Source organism: Palaemon carinicauda, chromosome 2, assembly GCF_036898095.1.
Source record: "Palaemon carinicauda isolate YSFRI2023 chromosome 2, ASM3689809v2, whole genome shotgun sequence".
Taxonomy (NCBI): Eukaryota; Metazoa; Arthropoda; class Malacostraca; order Decapoda; family Palaemonidae; genus Palaemon; species Palaemon carinicauda.
In genome coordinates, this window is record NC_090726.1 from 143,859,915 (window position 1) to 143,883,310 (window position 23,396).

The 23,396-nt window shown below is 31.4% G+C and overlaps 1 protein-coding gene across 2 annotated transcripts in view; it reads left to right on the forward strand.

Moving 5' to 3' along the window:
- The window catches only part of LOC137622218 (glycine receptor subunit alpha-4-like), a 300,662-nt gene that overhangs the window by 42,527 nt on the left and 234,739 nt on the right, over window positions 1-23,396 (forward strand). The window contains exon 2 of one of the 2 annotated variants that reach the window (XM_068352710.1): window positions 16,804-16,970. The exons of the other annotated variant lie outside the window; for it this stretch is intronic. The gene's annotated coding sequence lies outside the window, so the exon portion shown is untranslated. The remainder of the gene's footprint in view (window positions 1-16,803; window positions 16,971-23,396) is intronic. 2 annotated transcript variants of the gene reach the window in all.

Consider the following 23,396-nt stretch of genomic DNA (forward strand, 5'->3'; position numbering starts at 1 on the left):
ATATATATATATATATATATATATATATATATATATATATATTTACTGTATATATATATATACACACTCACACGTTCAAGGGCAATGTCAGACGTATAACTTCAGGTGAGAAAGTTTGTGGTAAGAAAAGGGGAAGGGGTGAGAAGGATTGAATTTGTGTGTGTACATGTACATACCTATCTCAATATTTAGCCGTCATTTTTGACGAGTCACGTACACTAATTTATACTAAAGATGATTGCTTACTTTTATTATTTGAATTTTGGTCTTTTATAATCATGCTTGACTAAAACCTTTAAACATATTTCGTCTAAATGTTATTTTTAAGTAAATAACACTAGGACTTTATAAATGTAATATAATAGTCAAGTACAATATCATTCACGTATAAGCCAAAATTTTGTTGGATAGAGTCGAGAGTAAAAAGACTAATTGCTATATAAGCAAGTTGGTGTTTAACAAAATTCAAGAAGTAATGTACTGCACACTTGCAAATACCAAATATCATCACATGTTAAAACATAGTTGTCAGATTTAAAAAAAAGCATATTTATTGTTTAAATAAAATATACAGCAAACATTGGATATCTGCAGTAATAAAAAATTAATAAAGTACACATTTATCAGTAGTAAAATATAGATAAAAAGTTAAAAATTTACATAAAAGTCAGAGTTTAAAAACTTTTAAAAACGTATAGCAACCGTCTTCGTGAGAATTTAAAGAAGGCTTCATATCTTTAATATGAATAGTTTCAGTCATTCTTAGGTACCTGACCGAATTACGTGTGTATATTATCTTTACCTGCTCTCTATATATAATAGTGTACGCTACCCATCAAAAATGACTACTAAATATTTAGATAGGTCTGCAAACACGTAATCTCATCTCACCAGGGTATGACTATTCTCTCTCCCACATACCAGAGGAACAGGGAGAGGTGGACGTGACCGGAATATATATATATATATATATATATATATATATATATATATATATATGTATGTATATTTATATATATGCACACATACATACACACACCTATATATGTATGTGTATATATATACATATATATACATACACACATATATACGCACATATATATACACGTATATATACATATATATGTGTGCGTATATATATATATATATATATATATATATATAATTTATATACAGTATATATATATATATATATATGTAGTATATAATGTACATATATATACATATATGTGTATATATATGTATATGTATACACACATATATATATACATATATATATATATATATATATATATATACATACATACATATATATATATATATATATATATACATACATATATATATATATATATACATATATATATATATATATATATATAGATATATATATATATATATATATGTATATATAACATCAAAATCTCGACTGTATCGTAATCCCGGATGTTTATTTCCCGAATCATTGAAATCCCGAATGTATCAAAATCCTGGCTGTAGTTACTTTTTAATTTAGAAATTGTCGAATGTTTTTTGTGATACATGGGAATTAGTATTTACAATTGGTTAGTTATTTATTGGACAATACATTTATCTTTATTTTCTTTTTTTTCGTTGTACTTTCGTTTTATTATCTTATTGGCTGTTGTTACTTTTTAATTTAGAAATTGTCGAATGTTTTGTGTGGTACTTGCGAATAAGTAATTACAGTTGTTTGGTTGTTCATTGGGCAATACATTTATTTACCTTTTCTCTTTTTTTCTCGTTTACTTTTGTATTATTATTGAATTGCCTGCTGTAACTTCTTAATTTAGAAATAGTCGAATGTTTTGAGTGGTACTTGCGAATAAGTAATTTCAGTTGCTTGGTTGTTTATTGGGCAATACATTTATTTACCTTTTCTCTTTTTTGTTTTGCTTTCATTTTATTATTGAAATGGCTGTTGTTACTTTTTAATTTAGAAATTGTTTATTTTATTGTGTGGTACTTGGAATAAGTAATTAAAGTTGCTTGGTTGTTTATTAGGAAATAGATTTATTTTCTTTTTCTCTTTTTTTTTCTTTTTACTTTCCAACGTTGTTAGTGTATTCGTAGGAGCACCATGGAAGAGATTTGTGAAATTGTTCCTTCACAAAAAGGACGTGCCAAATTGAAGGTGCAAGGCTACTTAATGGTGAAAGACAAAAGTGTAAATAATAATTTCTACTGGTGTTGTCAGAGCAGAAAATCGCTGAATTGTAACGGGTGAACAATGACAAAATTTTCAAATGGACGGCATATACTTAAGAAATCTGGAGACCACAACCATTCACCAAATTCTAATGAAGCTGATGTTTTGGAAATCATAGGAGAAGTTAAATCTGAGGCCAAGAATACAAAAGTAGCTCCCGCCAGGTAATTCTGATATGTACAGAAATTGAACCTTATCTGCCCACCAAAAACGGTCTTCACCAAAAGATAAAAAGAATTCGTCAAGCTCATCGACCTCTAGAACCAGAGACTCATACTGAATTATAGATTCCACTAGCATTGCAAAAATCGTAAAATGGTGAATTGTTTTTGGAAAAGGATTCTACTCTAGAAGAAGATAAGCTACTTATTATTCACCACTAAATCTAATATAGAGAAACTAGCACAAGCTTCGTTTTGGATCATGGATGGAACATTCAGAATTGTCCCCACAATGTTCTATCAACTCTACACAATCCTTGCATCTGCTGGCCCAGAAAATATTAGAACTTTTCCGTTAGTTTAAGCTTTAAAGACAGGAAAAACGAGCCACTTTATAAACGGCTGTTTGAAGATTTAGTGGATTATGCAGCAGAGAATAGATTGCATAAGGAACCTCAAACCATAATGACAGATCTTATAAATTCTATAAATTTGTGTAAATAAAGTTATTTCAAAATGGTTTTTATTTCTTTATTACCTTGAAGAATATTTTAGTAGAGCCCTGTCGATTCTTATACCTAGCCACATATTGGTTACCTATGAACAATTAAGCATTCAAAAATGCCTAAACAATATTATAGATAAAATAGTTATCTTTTCTTAAATAACAGTCTTTACAAAACGCGTTGACTATAGGCACTACTGTAACAAGTTGTTCATGGGTAAACCTAAAATAAAGATGAAATTTATTTTCATGTGTGGAAAAAAAAATAAAAACTGTTAACGCATGTAGAGCACTGAATTTTATCAAATAATTGATTTGAATACATGCAAAACTAAATATTATTTTTCCTCAAGATCTACTAAGATTTTTAAAGAGTTTAAAAAATAGGTACTATTCTATAAATGTATAGAAATAGACAATTATTAAATTAATTAGGTAAATCAACTCTCCCCACGTAAAACTTTTTCTGGATTTTGAGATTTCGGGATAATGAACCTTAAATTTCCGGGAAACTAGTGTTTAAGATTTCGATACATTCGGGATTTCAATGTTTCGAGATTCTGACATTCGGGATTTCAACATACGGCATTTTGACCGAGACCCGTATATACTGTGTATATGTATATATATATATATATATATATATATATATATATATATATATATATGTATATATATATATTTATATATTTATATAGATTGACTAATTGATTGTTTTGAGGTTTTCTGGCATCCTGACGTCTAAGGTCATTGACGCCGAGGTATATATATATATATATATATATATATATATATATGTATATGTATGTATAGATATATGTATATATATATATATATATATATATATATATATATATATGTATATATATATATATATATATATGTATATGTGTATATATATATATATATATTATATATATATATATATATATATATATATATATATATATATATATATATATATATATATATATATAATAGTAGCCAGACATGTATTCTTTATTATATAGGGAGATACACGTACTGGAGGTAACATAATTTGAGAAAATTGCTTGTTATTCATTTATGTTTTGAAGCAACAGACTACTATGACAAGACCCATTTTAATGATATTTTCAGGTTTCTGTGATTTCCTGCATACCTATCAAAAAATTCCTCTGAATCTAGTCTTGTAACTCGTATACTTTCAATTGAAAACACAGCAAGAATACATAATCTGCAATTGTACATTGCATTTCTGAGAATAGACATAAATAATGTCAGAGCAGATAGGCTTCTCTCTGTTGAAGCTGACGACACAGAAAACACTACAGAAATTTGTCTCGTCTGCAAGTTCAGGAAATGTCTCACCATATATATATATATATATATATATATATATATATATATATATATGTGTGTGTGTGTCTGTGTGTGTGTGGATGCAAATTAACAAAATAACGTGTTCAAATAGAAATAAATTTCTACATAGTAGAATCGAACCCTAGCCTCTACAAATGAAAGGCACTATTGATTTTCATCTATGTTGACTCATAAGGGGTAATTCGAATTAAAAACATCAACTGTGTTACGTGGTGGGTTCAGAAGTCGGGTAAAACTCCCTTGTGTGAAAATGATGTCTATCAGGTAAATTCTGCAATGCAGTTAGCACTTAGGTTCCGACTTTTTTTTGGAACCTCTGATGGCATGATTTGAATGGGCTATATATATATATATATATATATATATATATATATATATATATTTATATATATATATTATATATATATATATGTGTGTGTGTGTATGCATATATATGCACACAAACACACACACACACACATATATATATATATATATATATATATATATATGTGTGTGTGTGTGTGTGTGTGTGTGTTTGTGTATGCATATATATACACACAAATATATAAAGATATAATAAACCTTGGTGTAAGAGTTGATATGTAAATACCCGCTAGTGTTTCTACCTCATTACTGGGCGTCTTGTCTGCTTCAGGAAATAGAATAACAAATAACGCACAAAAGAAAATAAATATTTTTCTCTAAAACTAAACGTTGCAATGAGATTTATGCACAACTAATACCGTTGTATTACACTATGAATATTATTCTGTCATCTCTAAGCGATTTTAAATCATGAAACTACGTAGTAAATGAAAAAAAGAATGAATAAAAAAGTGATAAACATCAACGAACACGCGAGAAAACAAAATTAAAAAAACTTACAGAATGACAAGTGCCACCTCCCTCTGTTTTCTCAACACCTCGTACAGGTTTTCCCCGAAAGGGTATTGCAAAATATGATAAAAATAAAGGCGTATGGGATGCAAATCTACACTAAACTTAAGTAAATGTGCATCCATTTATAATTGTGATGTTGATTGCAAGCTGAGGGAATATATCTGAGAGTATTTCGTCAACAGAGATGCCTTAGTTGGCCCTTGTCCAGTGGATGGGCACAGGATTCTTGTGGCTGGGCACCTGCCCGCATGTGCCCACCCTTAGCTACGCCACTGATCCAGTGCCTACTTTCCTCTTAGTAACGGTAGAAGAGACTGTTTATCTATGGTAAGCATCTCTCCTAGGTGACGGACACCAAAATCAAAACCATTATTCTTTAGTCTTGGGTAATGTCATAGCCTTTGTACCATAGCTTTCCACTGTCTTGGATTAGAGTTCTCTTGCTTGAGAGCACACTCAGGTACGCTGTTCTCTAACTTATCTACTTTTTTTTCAAGTTTTTATAGTTTATATATGTACGATCAAATCTAATGTTGTTACTGTTCTTAATATATTTTGTTTTAATTGTCGATTATTTCTCTTGTAGTTTATTTCCTTGTTTCTTTATTTCCTTGTTTCTTTCTTTATTGGGTTAGTTTTCCTGTTCTGGGCCCTTGGGCTTATAGCATCCTGCTTTTCCAACTAGGATTATAGCTTAGCTTGTAATAATAATAATAAAAATAATAATAATAATAATAATAATAATAATAATAATAACGGCACATAAGCTGGATGTCTTTGCAGCCTGTGCTTGATTAAGTGCTATTTCTCTAGGTTTCTTGGGAGCTTACATCTTTTACAACAATATATTTCTTCCAGTTTTACTTTTCTCCTGCTTAATTAACATCACTACAAATTACGGTTGAAGAAAGTATTGCAAGAGAAAAGGTCTCTTACAGCAAAGGTAACATACTGCCGTAATTTTCTTTTAATATTTACATTTCTGGGTGTTACAAAGATTAGAATAATTTGCTGATGAACATGAAGGCATGCGTGTGAAGAAAGGGAGACAGGTTAATATACAGTAGATTGTGTGTGTAAGAATTTACCGAATAAGATTAGGCAGACGAAAATTATTCTGTTATTTTAATTATTAAATTTAAGACTTATTCTTCAGAAATCTAGTAATCAATATTATTTTGCATTATCTCTCTCTCTCTCTCTCTCTCTCTCTCTCTCTCTCTCTCTCTCTCTCTCTCTCTCTCTCTCTCTCTCTCTCTCTCTCTATATATATATATATATATATATAGATAGATAGATAGATAGATAGGTACGTACATACGTACATTCATACATACATACGTACATGTATACATATATACAACAAGACAAATGCCTCAGACATGTCAAATCATGTGTGGAGTTTGACCAGTTTTCATCACCACGCTGGCCAGTGCTGATTGGTGCTGGTGGGATATTTTTTTCTGATCGCTTAAAACAAACCAACCTAGTATGGGTGGCCCTGACTAGTCAATCTTTGTTTGATCATGGCTATACGTAAACCAATTCACCACGTTAAGGTATCCCCACTTAGAAAGGGATTATATATATATGTATATATATATATATATATATATATATATATATATATATATATATATATATGTATATATATATGCGTGTGTGTTGCTATATGTATATATATATATATATATATATATATATATATACATATATATATATATATATATATATATATATATATATATATATATATATTCAGCCAAGGCCACAGGAAAAATAAAAGAAGGTATACCGAGCGCTTTCGTGTTATTTCAACACATTTTCGAGGTGCAATGCTAAAAACACAGAGAATATCTAACAAAGTAAACTGAAAAGAATGAAAACAAGTATTCAAAGTCCGGTTAAAACTAGTACAGCAGATACAGAACAGTTCAACAGGTGATTAAAAAGAAACAATCTTACAAATCTCGTTAACAACAAATGGGTCCAGTTTGTACATACCCTGGCTTACATTCATTAAGTCACTGTGATATTTGGCTTCAAATACTGTGTATAGAAAACCTACAAACGTAAATTCATATATTCACTATTATTCCAACCATAATAATCAAGTTAAGAAGGCTACTTTTTCTTCTATGTTTTTAAGAGCCTTACGTATCTGCAGCCCGGAATTTCTTCAGGAAGAGTTTGAAAATATCTTCAACATATCGGAGAAATTGAAATACCCTAGATATTTTATTGAATGTGCTTTACAAAAAGCACAAAGAACGTTTTATTCTGTAACTCCGAGAATGGCTTTTAATAATGATAATGTGCTCGTTTTACCATATAATGACCTCTTACGGAGGGTTCCGAGTTTTTGCAAGAATTTTAATATTAATGTTGTTTTTAAATTTTCAAATACACTGAAAAGCATACTAATAAGGAATTCTCCCAAAGTTTCTCAGGGCTGCATTTACAGGGTTCCTTGCATGAACTGCAATTGTTTTTATCTCGGACAATCTGGGAAGGGACTGGACACCAGAATTAGACAACACAAATATAGTGTGAGAACGGGACAAATCTCGAATGCTTTGTTTTTACACATTAATAATTTTAATCACATGATTTATTGGGAGGGGGCAAAAGTTATTTTATATTGTAATAATATAACTCGTAGGAATATAATTGAATCTGCTTTTATCAAATATCACAGTGACTTAATGAATGTAAGCCAGGGTATGTACAAACTGGACCCATTTGTTGTTAACGAGATTTGTAAGATTGTTTCTTTTTAATCACCTGTTGAACTGTTCTGTATCTGCTGTACTAGTTTTAACCGGACTTTGAATACTTGTTTTCATTCTTTTCAGTTTACTTTGTTAGATATTCTCTGTGTTTTTAGCATTGTACCTCGAAAATGTGTTGAAATAACACGAAAGCGCTCGGTATACCTTCTTTTATTTTTCCTGTGGCCTTGGCTGAATATATTGTCACGCGCTATTTAGTGACTTATAAGCATATATATATATATATATATATATATATATATATATATATATATATATATATATATATATATATAAATGCGTGTGTTGCTATATGTATATATATATATATATATATATATATATATATATATATATATATATATATATGGATGTATGTTTACGTAAATATTGATTTATTTAAGGCCAGTTCATTGAGAATCTCAGAATAGAACTTAAACTCTAAAATTTTTGAAGAGTTTCCGTATTTATTATTATTATTATTATTATTATTATTATTATTGTTATTATATATATATATATATATATATATATATATATATATATATATATATATATATATATATATATTTACATGTAGGCATGTACGTATATATATATATATATATATATATATATATATATATTTATATATGCGTACATGCATACATTTAAGTATATATATATAGTTATATATGTATATATATATGTATACTGTATATATATATATATATATATATATATATATATATATATATATATATATATATATATATATACAGTATATATATATATATATAAATATTTATGTATCTATGCACACATGTATAGCTCTCTTGCATGTGAGACTCACCTTAGAAGTTTCTGATTTCATTTTGCTCCTCTAGTGGCGCGGTTTATATCAACCTTTCCTTTCATTTGGAGTGAATAGTGTACAGTCCGAATGTAAGATATAACTATATATATATATATATATATATATATATATATATATACAGTATATGTATGTACAATTAGTATATGTATATATGTATATGTATGTGTATATACTTTATATGTGTGTGTATGCATATGTATATATATATATATAATGTATATATATATATGTATATATATTATATATATATATATATATATATTATTTATATATATATACATATATACATACAGACATACATACATATATTTATATTTCAAGTTATCTGAATTTGCAGTGTTCATTTGTGTGCTATAATAACTTTACATATGCTGGAAAGGTTGATGGAATTTCGTTCCAAAATAACTATTTTTCATCACCAAGTTTTAGAGGAAATATTTCATGTTTTGAAAAGCCTAATTCATTAACCTGGAAATCCGAAGCTTCAAATTTCTATTAAAACTTCATACATTATTTTTTCAAAAGGATTTGGATGACAACTAACTCAAAGCCATTGATTTTTGTTATATTAGTATTATCCCCTGAAATGTCATTTCTTTTTTATTGTTGATTTTAGCGAGATTACGTTTTTTTTTTTTTTCATAATTTACTTTTACATTTCAAGTTTTACGCATTTGATATATACATACCCAAGACTCAAATTCTAAAATCTAAATACTTATTTGTATGGCATGTGCCTCTTTCGAAGCTAAGGTATTGAATTAAACTTTTATTTATGGCATATCATTGGTTTCTTAAAAACAAAATTCAAGTATCGAGATCTTGTTTGTCAAGGCTCTGTCGGGATCCAATTTGTGTCTTTTGTGGAGGAAGATGTAATCATAAAAGGAATGACTTTTTCTTTGGCTTTCTCATTTTAGCTTAATTGACATTTGGACCTAATCACGTCGTTTCTATTCAGTGGTTGTTTGCGCTGGAACTTATCACGGCCGGACTTTAGTTGAAAAGAGAATTCTTATATTAGAACCTTGAAAGCGAATTCGTTAGTTTGTATTTGCAACATATCTGCCTTAATCCGGTTTATTTTTTTAAAGAAATTTTACAAGGCGTCTCGTTAATTCCTAAAGTTAGAACCATCAGTCCGTCAAGAAATGTCCAATGGCATTTGTCCTATTTCCCTTCACAAGTTTCAGTCCTTTATAGTTTTCATAATTTCTCGAATCTTCTGAAGATTGTTGTTCCTATGTTATCAATATAACGGAGACCGAAAATCTTGGGAAATAAACTATTCCTGTGGCTTATAGATATAAAGGGGAGAGAATGGATTAGTTAACAGGTTTTATTAATAAAGGCGTGAATTTTATGAGACTAGACATTGTAAAAAATTATCATATAGTATATTTACATCGTATAAGAATACCTAAAACCATAAGGATACCCCTGTGCAATTCCAGAAATGCATAATTTTTTGGCATTCTTAATTTGAAATCCTAGACATAGTAAGTTTGGATTACGTAATTATATCTAAATTCAAGTCGATGGACGAGGCTCCTGAACAGACAAACTTTCCCTTGAATGAGTACCGAAAGACTCTTGAAGTACAGATCTTTCAATCCTGTGTATACTGATAGTCATCCATCACCAAGGAGAAGATGCTGGAAACTACAGTACTATCCCTTTTCATCATCGTGGATTAGACTTCTTCCCCAGGACGTGTAACTTGGCCAAATTTCGATGTAAAATTCGAATCTAATTGGACGAGAGAAGTCGTGAGGTGTTTTGAGTCCTTTGCTGAGGAGAAAACACAACGAAAGAGGATTGACTGTCAAAATATAACTTATTTGTCTTGGTAAATTACCAACGTAAGACTTGTTTTATAAGTAATGCCTATGAAATAGTCCGACTATATATTTGCCCTAAGAAAATCTAAATTGATCATAATACGTAATTACCTTTGTGAGATATTCTGGTGTTTCTATTCTATGATGATTTTTATATTTCTAAAAAGGCATATATCTTTTTTTAAGGAATTAATGATTTTTTATCCGCGTTATCTTGAAGTATGATATAGTTTAGTACTGTATTGAACGTAATTCATGGAGGTCGCAATATCTATCATTCAGTAATACGACTATCTCCTTCACTATTATGGTACTGCTAAACTTTGGAGTTCTTAAGCAGATTTATAGAATCTTCGTTTCTTTGAAAGGCTAGGCAAGTACTTCCTTTGTTTGGTTCCATTATATTTTCAATTTTTTTTTCTCATCGGTTATTGAATACATAATTAATTAGACTTTTAGAGTAAGTGCTAATATTTTCGGTGATCATTGTATCCTGAAGAAATGTTTTAATTCTTTTATTCTACCTTGTTATGAGTATTGTTCTCCTATCTAGTCCTCAACTGCTGACTCATCCTAACTTGTTAGACAAATATTTCTTTATCCCTGATCTTGATATTAATATCTGGCACCATCGATCGGTTAGTTCCTTATGTGCCATAAGGAACTAACTGATCGAGGCATAAGCTTTTTCATAATTCTGACCATCTTTTGCATTCAGATCTGCCCTGATTGTACCATCCTGTACAGTACGTAGTACTTGGTATGCAGTTAATTTTATATGTCTTGCCTTCTTCATCGCAAGGCTCAACGCTACGCAATATTCTAGAAGTTTTATTCCAGTTGTGACCATATTGTGGAATGATCTTCCTAATCTTGTGGTTGAATCAGGGAACTTCAGAAGTTCAAACATGCAGTAATTGTTTTTATTGAACAGGTTGATATAAACCTGGCTTCATAGTTTATATATAGAAGATCTATTTCAACGTTAATGATCTTAAAATATTCTATATTTTTTATTAATTCTCATATATAATTTATTTATTTCCATGTTTCCTTACCACACGGGGCTATATTCCATGTTAGAGCCCGAGGACTAGTAGTATCCGGCTTTTTCAACTATGGTTGTAATTTAGCTAATAATAACAACATTAGGCTAGCCGCTTCGGCGGTCATGGTCTAAATGACATAAATCGAATTTGCGGCACAACATTTGTCTATGTGAAATTATTAATCAAATGAATGATAGTCCAAATAGGGAAGTTGATAATATCGATTTGTCCATATATCAAAGGCATTGATTTACAGAAGGGGTCTTCATCCTCAGTCAGTTGCATGTGGCGCCCATTTATCACAGTGACAGGTTACAGGCTTACAGCTTTCAGTTCTATTAGATGAAACACAGCATATATGTTGTGGTATTTCTGCAAGTACTCATATAATTTTATGTTTATATATGCGTATATGTATGCATTTCTGTATTTAGTGAAGACCAGGATATCCATGGAATGGATAACGGGGAATTTATGTTACTAGACATTTATAAATTCTCTTGTGTTACCTCACGCGTTCGTTCTTTATGTAATTTTCTTACATGAAAATACACATAACTTTCAAGATTTTTGGTATCTGTTGATAAAATGTAATGTTCGCCATATGCCATACTTAAATGGCATAAATTATAATCCTGGTTAAATAATTGTATTTATGCTATTTAATTTCTCTCGATGTAAATTATGATCTACAATTAAAATAAAGTAAGATGCCACTTTCTCTAAAAAGAAAATTATTTAATGAGATGGTCCTATCAATATTAACTTATGCATCAGAAACTTGGAGCCTTACTAAAGCGTTAGAACATAAGCTAGTTACAACTCAAAGAACTATGGAAAGAATAATGATGGGGTTATCACTAAGAGATGGAAAAAGAGCAACATGGATACGAGAGCAAACTATAGCAGAGAATATTTCAACAACACGCAAGAAAAGGAACTGGACATGGGTAGCACATATAATGAGAATGACAGGCAATAGGTGGACATTAAGAATATTAGAATGATTCTCTAGGGATTTCAAAAAAAGCAGGACTAGGAAGAGAAGACGATGGACTGACGAACTAAGAAAGTTTGCGGGTGTGAACTGGCACAGAAAGTTCATAAACATCCATGAGTTGAAGGCCATGCCCGAGGCCTTTGTTCTGCAGTGGCCTAATAACGACTGATGATGAAGATGGTTTTAAATATATATATGTATATATATACTGTATATATATGTATATATATATATATATGATAGTTGGGTTCATCTCGGGAATCACAATTTAAGAAAATATAAAATGGTTAATGCTGCTATCATTTTCTTTATTTAGTATCGTTCGACATAGCTTCTGTCATTTTCAGCCTATCTGCAATTGTTATTATGTAAAATTAATAAAATTGATAAAGATTATCTGAAGTACATAATTAGGAAGATATACTTCTAAGAACCGTCCAACTAGCTCTAAAATCAAACCAAGAAACGAACATAGAATTTTATTAATTTTCCAGAATAATAATTGCAGATAGGCTGAAGATGACAGAAGTTATGTCGAAAGCTACTTAATAAAGATGATAGCAGCATTGACCGTTTTAATTTTACTTATATATGTGTATATGTATATATGTATATACATATATATATATATATATATATATATATATATATATATATATATATGTACATACATACATATATATATATATATATATATATATATATATACAGTATATGCATATATATATATATGCATATACATGTATATATATATATATATATATATATATATATATATATATACATATATATATATATATATATATATATATATATATATATATATATATATATATATATGGTAATTTTACCACTTATCACTCGTGATTTTCATTTAATGAAATAATGCGCAAATACTTTTTAATATCGTATTCACTCCGTCACAGTATCACAATTCCGTAGGAAAATTTCTTTTATGATATGTACTTTTGTTCGGCCAAGGATTCGAACTTTTTTGCCAAATAGAATAAAAGTAAACATTAAGTATAAGAATGGTAGAACCTTAATGTTTACCTTGGCCGTGATGAAGTACTTATCATAAAAGGTATTTCTCTATGGGTCTGTAATCCAGTGGCAGAGCGAATTTGATATCAAAAGGTATTTGTGGCTTATTTGAAAATATATGGTGTACACATGCATAATATATATATATATATATATATATATATATATATATATATATATGTATATATATATATATATATATATATATATATATATATATATATATATATATATATATCACATAGCCATTATCAAGAGAGACGGAAAACTGAGAAATGTAAGAAACTGTAGAGGTACAGATATTGGTTGGGATCACCAGCTCCTCATTGCCACACTGAAAATAAAACTGAAGACAGACAACAGAAATATCGATAGAATAACTAGGTTTGATACAACTAAGCTTCTAGAAGATGAGCACAGATAAACCTTTGCAATTGAATGTAGGAATTGAGTTGTTTTCTCAGACACTTTAAGAGACGAAGAGCAGATAATTAGTGAAGAATGGTGTAATATTAAGAACATATATCAGTCAGTTGGTAGTGAAGCTTTAGGGCATGCAGTTACAAGAAGACAACCATGGATATCAAATGATACTTGTGATACTATAAAAAGAAGTCAAAGGCAGAAATTGGCTGTTGAAGATTTTCATGGAAGTAATCAAAATTGCAAGGTAGAGCATGCCAAGTATTCCAGTATTGATAGTGAGGTTAAAAGAAAAGCCTGGAATGACTAGAGAGAATATTTAGACAGAGAAGCAGATAAGGCTGACAAAGCGATGAATTCAGGGAGTGGTTACGGTGTAAGAATTGCTCATAGAATTATTAATAAAATCTCGACAGGGGCAAAGGAGAAGAAACATATACCCATTAAAAAGAGAGATGGATCTGTTTTAACAACAGAAAATGAAAAAGGCAACGTTTGATAGAACACTTTAATGAGGTCATGAATAGGAGATATGAAGCTAATAATTTGACTGATATACCTAAAGCTGAAAAGACCTTGATGTGCCTTTGAATAAATAGAGTGTATTTGAAGTCGAAGCTATCATTAAAAAACTCAAAAGATAGAAAGCTCCTGGATACGATGGAATAACTGTTGAGATGATATTGGCCGAAAATGAATTGACTCTCAGAATACTTAAAAGATTATTTTGCAGAATGTGACGTGAAGAGGCAAAACCTGATGAATGGGAGCTAGGAGTGTTGGCAAAAATGACCAAAAAATTAGATCTAACCGGTTGCAATAATTACAGAGGCATCATATAGTAAGCTTATTCTAAAGAGACCAGAGAGAAAGATCGATGAAAAGCTGATAGATGAAGAAGCAGGATGTAGAAAAGGTAGAAGTTGTACTGATCAAATTTTCATTTTAATACATGTTGTACAGCAATTTGTAGAATATAGAAATCCACTTTTGGTGACATTTGTGAAGTATGAAAAAACCTTTGATAGTGTTCTTCGGCCAATTTTGTGGAGAGTCTTGCGTTATTATGGAATTCCTGTTGAATATGTAAAAGTCTGTTCATGAGCATATTAAGTGAAAAGTTAATGTTAGTGGAGTCTTATCAAATGAATTTCCAGTGAACAGTGGAGTACTCCAAGATAAATTTTTGTTACCTATGTTGTGTATTCTCCACATGGATTTTATAATGCATAGAACAGTTGAGAATGGTGGAGAAGGATTGGAATGGATTGGTAACAGGAAATTAGGTGACCTAGAGTATGCTGATCATGCTGTCCTTATTAGCATTTATATATACATAAATAGGTTATACACACAGATACACACACATATGTGTATATATATATATATATATATATATATATATATATATATATATATATATACATACATACGTTTATCTACGTATTGGAAACATATTTATGCCTTTAGCCTTGAATAACACAATAAAAAATCCAGGTCCTAAATAAGCTGATATTAGTTCATTATCTTGAGTCACCTGATCTTCTCGAGAACTACAATTGATTTTTCATTACGGTGCAGTGCAGATCTCTATCAGGTATTCAGAATACGTCGTAACTGATTTCCCATTATAATACAGTGCAGATTGTAATGAGATATTCACATTACGTCACTGTTCAGTTGCGTTCATAAACCTACTTGTTGATATTTTATTATTGCTTTATTGCAATATCATGTATGTCTCATAGAAAATTGAGAATGCAATGCTTAAATCAGTTTTAGCTTTTGTGAGATGGAACAATGCTAGTCTCGCAATGAAGTTAGAATGGAAGCTATTTTAGAAGTAGGAGGAAAAGAGAAAATAATTGAGCAACTCTATAGTTGTTATTATTGTATGATGGCCAATTAAAGTTGAAGGAACAGAATATATATCGAAATGATAATCATACTATGACTAAAAAGAATTTAGATTAGATATTAACTACAATTAAAAATTATGACATCCTCACTTGAGAATATTAGAAAATATAATTTTACAAACATGAAGGGAAATATGTTGCTGTAAAAGATTGACGTCGTTCAGTGTACATTTGTTATTAGACGTTCTTGAATGGCATTCCCATCATAAACAGTATAAATAGAAAATCTAAAGAAAACAATTATCCACTGCTATAAGGCATTTTAGGATATTGAATTATTGTCCTTCATCAGTAGCCCTCTCTCCCTTTCTCCTCTGAGATCTCGAATTGTAATTAGCTATGGTTTGTAATATGCAAATATAACCTTTTTATCCGTAGATTTTTAAACAAATCCCTCTTTCTGCTCTAATTGGTATGAGATTCCGCGGAGACGAGCTGAGGAAAAAATATTAAACGCTGAACTGTCATCAGGTCGTTCTCTAAGGGTACTTGTGGGAAGCAGTGGGAATGCTGGCGGATATATTGCATGGTTACCACCGAAGACGTCTTGGTCTTTGTTTTTCTGTTTTGTTTTACTACTATCTGAAGTAGAATAGGCTGCTTTGATTAGCTATTTTTGTTTTTCTGTATCCTTGATTTATTGAAAGACGTTGAGATGGAAAAATGGAAAAAACGAATTAACCAGTAGTTGATATTTAAGAAATAGAGAAAAGATCAGGTTGATAAGTTTTTTTAATTTTTTTTTTTTTTTATGAAATAGGTGGCAGCGGAAAGGTTTGCTGATCTCTTAATTAACTGGCAGGGATACTTTTTGTTTATTGCCAGCTAGCAACGCCAACACGATTCTAATATGCTAAATTTAGTTGTGAACGAGGAATGTAAATTTCCAGAAAAAAACGCCGATGCTCATATCTGAAGAGTGGAAAGGTAAATGTGGAATTTTCTTATTTTGGTTTTGTTCCTATTCGTAGATATTGAAACAGGTTAAGATAAAGACTCCATTTTTTCCGTTTCTAGTTTGTTTTGTATCTATTTATAATCTATCTATCTATCTATCTATCTATCTATATATATATATATATATATATATATATATATATATATATATATATATATTTCTGAGTGGGGATACCTTAACGTGGTGAAAGGGTCTGTGTATCATCATGTTGTGTTTGTATATATATATATATATATATATATATATATATATATATATATATATATGTGTGTGTGTGTGTGTGTGTGCGTCTGTGTCTGTGTGCATTAAGTATTTGCTTAATCATATGAATAAAATCAAAGCCCCATGTGACTCTAGTACTTTATATTAATAGAACGTTGTTGGATTAAATAGAGAGACCACACAGACACACGCACACGCACACGCACACGCACATATATATATATATATATATATATATATATATGTGTGTGTGTGTATATATATTGTGTGTGTATTATTGAAATGACCATGCATCAATATATATATATATATATATATGTATATATATATATATATATATATATATATGTATATATATATATATATATATATATATATATATATATATATATATATATATATATATATATATATATATATATATCTGTGTGTGTATTATTGAAATGATCATTGTTGCAGGGAAGTAAAAGTAGAAAGAATGCTCAATGAAGAAAGTTGGATCTCATGATAAAATATGATTTTTTTTTTTTTTTTTTTTTTTTTTTTATAAGTTTGCTGAACGTAAAGGTTGGAAGAGAAGCATGGTTAAATGGCACAAGAAGGGCAAGGGTTAGTGCAATGTTGAGAATACTAGAGGAAATGACTTTTGAGAATATAAATCCCGCATTTATGACGTTGAATTGGATTACGAATGAAATGTTGCAGTAATGACTGTATGACTGAGTGATTGACAAGGGCCTGTAAGGTATATTGTCTCTGGATGAGGGAAAGGTTTTGGCAGGACATGTGAAAGGATTGATTGTTACATTGCATAACGATAGAGGTGATAGAGGAAACTGTAAGAATTGTAGAGGCACAGCATTACTTGGAATTCCAAGGAATATGAATGATGGGATTTTGATGGCAAAAATAAAACGGATAACGTAAGGAATGATAAAGAAATAACAGTGTGGTCATAAGGATTTATTTTTGAAATAAGAAGTTACGTGAGAAAAAGCTGTTTGCAATATATATGGAGCTAGAAAAAAAACTTATGATAGAATTGATAAAGACAACGCGGAAGTTAGTAAGAATAATTCATAAGAAGATATTTTGTTGAAAGTGTGAAGATTGTGTTAGATTATGAATGGGAGAGTTACTGAGTTGGTTTAAAAGTAAGTCTGAAACAATTGTGTTGTCTTCATGGTTATTCAATATCTTTACTGATGGATTGAAAGGGTTATTGTAGATGGAGTGTTGAACGGTTATTGTTTGCAGATGATGCTGTTCCAGGAATATTCAAATAAAACTGGAGACACTAGAATGTGAAGAAGAGTAAGTTTATCCGGGTACAATGTAAACCAAGATGGCGGAATATCGAGTGATTATAACAGCTCTAGGTAGAAAGAGAGGAAAAGTGAGAATTGGTGAGGAGTAAAAATGTTCACAGATCTTAATGAAAATTGTGTTATTATGGCAGAAAGGAAATGCTGCCGTGGATTGTAAAGTTAACTCTCCTTTATGTGTGTGAAGTGTGGACGTGAATGTGATTGGGAGAAGAAAGGTTGGACTATTTGTTTAGTTATTTTGAAATAACAATTAAAGGGAGAGAAATGTGAAGATACGTAGAGGAAGTATATAAGATGTTAGTTTAGGTGAAATGGAAATAATTAGTGTGTTCTTTGATGCTTAGGTCAGGAGGAAACACGGGACAAGGGTAGGTTGGCATGAGTTAGAAGGAGAAGAAAACTTCGAGAGAGTTGGATAGATATTGCTAAAGAATTATTGTAAAGGAAGGTACTGTATTTCATATTAATGAATCACTACAGTGCGTGCAAGATATGAGACGTATGGCGTAGTTTGTTTTGGGGAGGTTCGATAAATTGTTGATGGGATTTCTGTGAAGTTGATTTTCTTTTGTCCCGTGTTATTGCTGTTAGGAGGAACGGTCAAGTGTTGAAAAAATACAGTATGTATGTGTGTAAAATGTTAAGCGAGATTATATGTATGCATAACTGGCTTGGGGTAGGAAAATACAGTAGATGCAGTGTGGGTATCTTCAAATTATTATTTTAGGGAGGGGTTATATTTAAAAGAAATATTTTTGATTTCATGAAATAAGGACGTGAAGGAAAGATTTTGGAATATATTAATCAAACCTTACAAGGTAAGGATATTGTGTAACTAAAAATATTAGTAAATGGCAAGCAAGGAATGGAAATGAATTATTTTCGTGTTATACTCGTTGAGGCATCAGATACAATTGATCGAAAAGAAAAAGAAAAATATGGGAGGATAGATGGTGGTAAATTTGAAACGAGTATGATCACGTTCATTAGTGACGATACTGTGTACCTTTATTATCGTTCACAAGTGAAAAGAATTATTTAAATTTTGTAAAAACTCTTTTTGAATTATAAGAGCAAATCCGTACTCATATCAAGGATATATCTAATATGAAATATAAAAAAAATCTTCATTTGTAAAAACTTTTCCATTTTTGGTATTATGCCATGAAATAAAATGAAACTTCTTGAAACATGAACGATAAAATTAGGGCTGCCAACCACACGCAACCTTTCCAAACAATAATGACACTAGAAAATTCACCTCCTGCTCCCGGACTCTTGAAAGGTTGGCATGCCTGTAAAGCAGTGGAAACATTGCTGCAAATTGTCAGATGAAATACGGTGACATTCAGTATTTAGCCTACTTCTCTCTTAGTTGACGTTGGGATGATGGACTCCTTTACCAGCATCAAAGAAATACTGTCAAAGTCCCTAACTACCCTCTCCACCTACTACAAAAGTGCCACCTGAATGCCAATCCAAGCAAAACACAGGTGTGTGCCTTCCACCTGAACAATCGCCAGGCAAACAGAAAGCTAAAGATCAAATGCGGGGACATAGAGCTGGAAAGACACACCTACCCAGTCTACTGAGGTGTCAGCCTTGACAGAACACTCTCCTTTAAAGAGCACACAAATAAAAGCAAACATAAGGTAGAAACTAGGAACAATCGCTTCAGCATACTCTCCAACACCAACTGAGGAACAGATCCTGATACTCTGAGACAAACACCCCTAGCACTTTGTTACTCTACTGCGTATTGTGCACCAGTGTGGCCAAGATCATGCCATGCACATAATGTAGACCCAGAGCTAAATAAGTCCTGTTGGATTATTACGATTGCCCTAAAATCAACACCTCTACCATCTTTATATGAAATAGCTGGTATCCCACCACCACCCCCTGTCCAACAAGATATGCTAGCAAAAAGTGAAAAGAATAAACTAACTAATGACCCTAGGCACCCACTCCACAATCATCAGGAAGCAAGGTGCTGACAAATCCCGCTAAAGCTTTGCAATAGTGGATGGACTAGAATCAATCTGGGCAGCTGCACATAGGCTAGAGAAGTGGCGGGAAAGTGACCGATGGCCATTGAATGAGGAACGGCCTAGCCCAAACGAAAGCCTGCCTAGCAAAACAACCCTCACCAGGAAGGACTAAGGAACCCTAAAAAGAGCAAGGGTATAAGTGTGTAAAACTGGAGATAACTGCCACAAATGTGGATTAGCCACCAACCCTGAATGCCCATGTGGGGAAACACCACAAATAATGGTACACATCTTACAAAGGTACCTACTGGGTCCTTATTGCTCAGATCAAAACCTTAGAGAGGCAAAGGACAACGCCCTCCTGGGGGTTCGACATTGGTGCAATAAGATGTAATGATGAGCTGAAAAACAGAAAACTTCAGTAATTATACATAGTCATAAGGGAAATGCATAAATATAATATCCTCCCCATCAAAATTAGCCATAAATTAAATATAACTAACAACAATATTCAGGTTGATTAAACATTCAACGAAGGCGAGAATCAGCTTAGGAAAGGACGACCCTGATATACTACTCAAAAGCTGGGTAACCATATTATGCAAAGGGGAATGATTATGTTTTTATTCCTCTTATCCTTTATGATTCAGTTAAGTAATATTATATTTTCATCATTATTTATCATATGCAAGTCAAGTAAGCTCGTGCCTAGAATAAAGTTTTCAGACTAATAGAGCTAACATTAATTCTTAATGAATGCTTGGAAATTGAAACCATAAGTAATCGATAAAGTATTTTATAATTTTAGTTTCTCCCTTTTAACTTTTTTCAAGTAAAACATATCAGACCTGAAATTACAAGTGAGTCACTATGATAATTTGAAAGATGACATGTCTCTTTATATCAGCCACTTCATGGGAATTTCCTGTGGTACTTGCCAGATATTTGCTTTCTATATTGACAACTTGTCCGAAAATAAAAGTACACGCTATCGTCACTTATGAACGTGACTGTACAAAATTGAAGATTTAGAATAAATTCTTTGCTTTCTATTAGAAAAGAAGTATGGATTGCTATTTTTCTACTTTTTTTACTAAATTTAAATTGGGAATAGATCTGGGCAGAGGATAAATATAAGGCTTGTAGAGGCAGGATGTGATGGGAATGGAGGAGGAATTGATATGAAAATAGCTCCAGAACAACTAACTTGATTTAGAGACAACAGGTATTTATAGGCCCCAAGGGGTCATGTAAGGGTGACAATTGCTTATTTACAATCAATGATTTTTGTAAATAAGGTTGACATTGGCATGAAAATAGATACTATATTAATGTAATGATAATTGAGTTTAGATTACCTTGTTACATTCAACGACTTATTGACGTTGAGTCCAATGGCAGTTGCAGTTGAGAAGAAAACTTAGATAGGGCGTACTTCTTTATTTGTATGTGCATTACATGACTGCCCATTGAAGCTGTTATACATATGTAAGATGACCTGCCCTAGAGTCGTACTGTTGGCGGGTCAGCTTGCAGGAGATACGCAGGTTTTAGGAGATCAATGGTGATCCTTTCTTCCTTACTACGAGCATTGAGGAGGGAAGCCTTTGGAGTAAGATGGGTGACAAGGAATGGGCCCATATATGGTGCTGTAAGCGATGGCTTGCAAGCATCAGTGTGTATGGATATATATGTTGCAGTATGTAGGTCTGTCAGTGGGTGCTGCTTTGCTGGTAGTGTGTATGTCTGATGTCTGGGGGTAAATTTCTCAACAACATGACGTAGGCACTGGAGATCATCAGAGGAGGTGGCTGATGGAAAAGATACTGTAGTGACGATCAGCAGTTTTCTGAATACAATTTCAGCTGCTGGCACATCTATGGTGTCCTTGGGAGTGGTCCTCAGTCCAAGAACGACCTGGGGAATGTGTGTAGACCAGCTGGAGTGGAGTCTTTGCTGTGGGACATCAAAGCTGCTTTGAGGGTGCAATGGAATCATTCCACCATTCTGTTGGCTTCTGGGTTTTAACCAGTTGTCTGATGTAGGGTGATACCGAGAAGATACCCTGATGATGTTCAGAACTGAGAGGTGAAAAGGGCATCCCTGTCGTAAGTAATATGCTCTAGGATGCCGAATCTTGCTATCCATCCAAAAAGTCAGGCAGCAGTATATGAGACGGATATTGCATCTTGCATAGGGATGGCTTCAGGCCAGTGCATGGAGGGATCGATGACTACGAAAAGTAATAGTCTCTGTGTGACATAGGTTGGAGCCAATCACATCAGCATGAATGCGGGCAAACTGTCTTTGAAGTTGATGAAAAGTATGACACACAAATTCATGTGTTGATGCGCTTTTGAAGTTTGGCTTCTTTAGTAATTCTGTGCCATATGAACTTAAACTCAAGAAGCTGTGCATTAAATCATCACAGCGGGTTTGAGAGGCCATAAATAAATTGAAACACCTGTTGTAGCATGTAGGCATGTATTTGCAGGTGTGGCTTACTGGTACTGATGTCAGTAGGATGGTGACATTGCCCTTGACGAAGACTAAAATTTATGGCCTATTATTATCCTACATGGTGCTATTATAGAAAGCAATGCTCTGTAAAACGTTTTTTTTCATACAATTATTTCTTTTAGCAATTTCATTGACAGCAATAGCGAGCAGAAATAAACAGGCATAAATATTTAATACATATCTATCTATCTATCTATCTATATATATACATATATATGAATATATACATATGCATATATATATATACATATGTATACTGTATATATCTATCTATCTATCTATATATATATATATATATATATATATTTATATATATATATATATATATATATAT